The sequence below is a fragment of the Cupressus sempervirens genome, chromosome 7, assembly GCF_028749045.1.
Source record: "Cupressus sempervirens isolate cs-2001-9-10 chromosome 7, ASM2874904v1, whole genome shotgun sequence".
Taxonomy (NCBI): Eukaryota; Viridiplantae; Streptophyta; class Pinopsida; order Cupressales; family Cupressaceae; genus Cupressus; species Cupressus sempervirens.
In genome coordinates, this window is record NC_143124.1 from 592,550,184 (window position 1) to 592,554,917 (window position 4,734).

A 4,734-nucleotide genomic window follows, 5' to 3' on the forward strand; every position below is an offset into this window, starting at 1 on the left:
AACCGCCCATGACATGGCATAAAAATTGGTCTCCTTCCTTTGCATGTATTATTTAAAGGAGAGGATAGTCCTTTCTAAAAGGTAGCCGCCCCTATTAAGTTATAAGAAAGGTATTATTTTATACTATTTATATTTTTTTTATTAGTTCCTCGCAGGAATACTTATGCATTTATGTAGGTACTATTAGTTTTATTTGTTGGACCAATCAACTTCAATTATTTTTTTCTAATCCTAAGTTCTATTTAAAGTTTATCAATTAAAATATTTTTTAAAAAAATTTAAATACAATTTCTTTAGCTTGTCATTGGCTCTCAGCGATTTAGGCAAGGAATAAAATGTTTTTCCTCAAACAAAATTAGATTAAAAATAAAAACAAAGGCATAAGGCGGTGCGAAAAAGGTTGTCATGCAATTAATGTTCATTAATATTCTGTAACATGATACTTATTTGCTGCCTTCAGCCTAGGCAGCCGCATTGGTAAGAAACCCTAATTGTAGACATTTGATTTGTACAGCATATGATGGTTCATTTTGTTTTTTTGGAGGTTTTGATTGTGTGTGATTTTTGAAGTAATGTCTGGGATCAGATTTTATGATCTCTGATGCACTATTTCTGATTTTGATCTTGATTTCTGCTCTCTGATGATGAACTTTGGATTTTTATGGGAAAAAAAGTGGCATAATTGAATAAGAACAATGTACTCTAATTCTTGTAATGCTGAAGCAATTCTGTTTTGAATGGTTGTTGGTTTGAAGCCTCAGATTGTTTTTGTGGGTGCAGGATAAAATGATGGGCGAGCTACACGAACAAGGGAAGAGCATAAGTGACATTGAAGCAAGTTTAAAGACCATTCCTCTATATCCAAAGACCATTAGGGCCATCAAATTTTCCTTCTCTGTGGGGTGAGTTTTTAGATTGGATGGTTTAATGGAGGAGTCGTAACAAACTTTTCCCCTTTTCGCTAAGCTTGTTTTTTTAGGGGTTTTTTTCAAAGTTGCTCAGGACTTTCTTTTAGGTGGAGGACCTCTGGTTCTCATGAATTTTTGCAATTGGGTTTTGTATAATTTGTTTTAGCAACTCAACTTTCTCCTATTGTTTGAGCTTTGCAGAGTTTATTTTAATGGTTGCAATTTCTTCTTCAAGTGTAATCTTAAGATTTTAAGTGATGCTGATCTCTTCTTCATAAAGACGATCCTTGAAGCCCGTGACCTGCTTTAGTATTTTACAGAGATAAAAAAAAACCCTTCATCTGTTGACGAGGATGGGAGATTAAGGATTTGCCCATACCACCCTTTTACAGTTGCTCCTCATGGATGCAATCTCTGCCTTCCCAATATGTGCAGTGCAATGCTCCTCACAGCCCTCAAAAAGAGGTACCTGGTAAGAATGAGATTGAAGGAGGCCCCATGATTGATAGGAAATATAAATTTACCATTTGTTTAGTATTTTATTTTGCTTTATTTTGTCTACTTCAGAGTTCTTTCTGCGGGACTAGTCCACTTGTCGGATGTTTTGGGTATTCCTGCGGAATTCATCATCAGGGCTAAATTTAAAGGCTTCAGACTGAACCCTGATGATTGATCCATTAAAAAAACTTAGGACAATTCTCAAGTAACGAAGTTGATGCCAGAAGGTCTCAGAGAGGAACACGATATTAATAATCACACATAAAAATGAACTTTTACATAGCTTTCTTGTGTCACTAGATTCATCACATTTCCTTCATGTATGGTTTGTTTTAATCCGCTATGATATCCAAGAACAAGATTTTAGATGCAACAGATGAATCCCAGATAGGACTTCACTTTAGTGATAAATATTGTTAATAACCAATTGTTTTTTTTAGGGTCTCTTGATGTACTGCTTCAAGTTCTAATCCTGGCATTTGGACTAACTTGTGACCATTTCTCTTCAAACATCATCTCTAAAACTTAGACATGGTTTAGGATATACTGCTGTAAGTTTTAGTAATGACATTTTAAGTGATAACACATCTGCTTTAAACTCTGTTTCGACTGACAGTATTTGTGTGCCCAAAGAGATGGTGAACTCGGATGAAGAAATGAGAGTAGATGGGAAGACAGATGAGGAAACCAAACTTCATTTCCATGGATCTCCACAACTTGGAAACTTGATTTTTAGCTAACTTTATTTTTAACCTTTTCCTCTTCTTTGAATAATACAGTAATGAAAGTGAGGATACTATGGGGGTAAGCTGGATACCGTTGATACTTCTATTAGATCTTTGAATGTATTATTTGTGACATGATTACTATCAGGTTAACTCAATTGTGATTGTCTTCATGTTTCAGCTAAGACTATTAGCTAAGGCTCGATACTGTTTGCCACAATTTGAAGGGAAGCAAATAGTGATTTTATCACAGGTCTGTGTTTTCTTTTCCCCAAGCAGTTCACAGGTCTCCTATTAGAGTAGTATTTTGTTGAAATATCTTATTAATGGGTATTGCATGATGTGTTTTCAGAACAAATTTTGGCCAATGAAGTTAATCTTGCATATGAAAACATGAGCAATCAACAGGTAAGTGCCCTTTCACATAGGAATAGCAAAAGTAAGTTTAATGGAGAATTTTTTTTTTCAACTGTCAATTCAATAATGCTTATTGGCATTATTTAGTAAGATTAGGCTTAAGATTATACCGTATCAGATGTTTATATGCATTCAGCACATTTTTTCAGTAAACAGTAATTTTCAATGTTCAGATGAGGCATTGGAATTCATGGGAGAAGGAAACTGAAACATTGGAACATCAATTTTCAAATGGTGAGCACTCTTGAATTTTCTTCTAAATGAATTAGACTTTGCTCAACCCTGGAAATGGGTTTTGGATGTTACCCATCTCATCCAATAGTCCCTTAAATATCTGTAGCAAAAATACCTTCTTCTTTTTTTCCATTTTATATGCCATTAAATTTGAATTAATCCAATGAATTTGTTTTCTTCTTCATTGAAGCAGATCCTGCAAGATTCAGATTTACCCGTGAAACTTCATTCGTAAGGCGCCACACAAGTTTCTAGACCTGAACTCTGATCCTTAAAGGGATTGTAAGTCTTTTACAGCTCCAGAAAAAATCATATTGTGCAGCAAATCAATCATCTGAACATTCTTCCAAGCACAGAGGCTACAAGTGATTATCACAAGTAGGCAGTTGTTCAACTGGAAGCTGAGGTCACTGCATGGAACAATACCTTTTGTAGATTGATTAAAAGCCAAAGAAAGTATGTACAGGCTCTAAATGAATGGAATATATGCCAAAAGAACAAAGCACACAACAAGATTCTTCAGTATCTGCAATCTTTCAAAAGCATGTTTGACATAACGTTACAAAATTATATAAATTTATGCTGAGTGAATTATTGTTTTGTTCGCCTGAATACACTGGGGCAATTTCTGTAGTTGTTGTTATGAAGATGCATTTAATTTAAAAGCATTTGGTCATTTAGAAAAGAAAATCTATTGTTAACAACATTATCATTACTTTATAAAGGTGTTAAATATGTCATCCGATTGGAGTTATTAAGCATTTGCAAGCTTCTGGTATTGCAATTGCCTAATATATTTTAACAACTTTTTTCTTTAGTCATAAAATGCTAGAGTATGTTAAGTTTGCAAACACTTTTTGGTCATAAAATGCTATAGTGTGTTTATTTTGCAGGATGATAGCTTTTTGCAGCTGTAACCTTTGATGTTTTGTAAGGTGACATTAAATTATTGATAGATGTTCTAATTGAACTAGAATTTCACTATTTAATGAGGCGTGCACCTCAATTATATCTAACTAGCTTTTCCTTTTTGAGGACAGGGTTCTTGAATGATCCAGAACTAAGGGTAGTTGCTTATACAAAGCCAAGTGCACAGTGGATTTATGGTATAAATGTTTTTACAGATGTTCAAGGTTCATGGGCTACATTATGTTCTATTTTTGTGTTTATTAATTAATTTTAAGGGCTTAATTGATAAAAAGATGTCACATGCACTATTTGTGTGACCTCATTGTCTGGGTTGCTCCCTCTAGATGGTATAAATGTTTTTACAGATGTTGAAGGTTCATGGGCTTCATTTTGTTCCGTTTTTGTGTTTATTATTTAATATTAAGGGCTTAATTGATAAAAATATGTCACATGCACTATTTGTGTGACCTCATTGTCTGGATTGCTCCCTCTAGATCTAAAATCTAAAGTGTATGATATGCAGTAAGTATTTAATTTGCCAATGATGGGATGCAGATGTTAGTATTTTCTTTATCATAATGAAAATATGGTAAATGATAATATTGATTTACTGAAATGATGATAGAATGTTGAACTTGACATATTAAATAGAGTGGCTCAAAGCATTTTTTCTTTAACTATTTCTTTTTACATTCTATGCGTATAACATATTGAGATCTCTTTAAACATGTTGCATGTGTTGGTAGTTTTCTTTTTGCTTGGCTTATAATTTCTTAACCTAATTTTCTCATGGATTTCTGTAATGTTTGGCTTGGACACAAAGCTTTAAGTGCATTTCTTGCTTTTTCAAGTTAACTAATTTTCGTGCAATTCTAGGCAAAAATTAATGCATTCACAATGCTAATTTAGAACTATTTAACATTATTCTCACTTACACCTCTACAACCATTAAACATTAGGTAGGAACTATGACGCTTTGCGTCTCTTGTTGTGACTTATGTACTCAAGTCCTAGTCACGGGTTATTTCTAAAGCTTAGTCTCG

The 4,734-nt window shown here is 33.7% G+C and overlaps 1 long non-coding RNA gene across 5 annotated transcripts; it reads left to right on the forward strand.

The window, feature by feature from the left end:
• Positions 1-413: 413 nt before the first annotated feature.
• LOC149548136 (uncharacterized) lies at positions 414-4,088 on the forward strand. Of its 5 annotated transcripts, XR_016353986.1 has the most exons (8): positions 453-697; positions 781-902; positions 2,313-2,384; positions 2,484-2,539; positions 2,722-2,782; positions 2,976-3,238; positions 3,676-3,717; positions 3,823-4,088. It is a non-coding gene; the product is annotated as an uncharacterized LOC149548136 (long non-coding RNA). The 5 variants fall into 5 exon arrangements; XR_016353985.1 differs by lacking the exons at positions 3,676-3,717; positions 3,823-4,088 and having other exon boundaries at positions 414-477; positions 781-2,210; positions 2,976-3,394; XR_016353984.1 differs by lacking the exons at positions 3,676-3,717; positions 3,823-4,088 and having other exon boundaries at positions 414-477; positions 2,976-3,394.
• Positions 4,089-4,734: the final 646 nt, after the last annotated feature.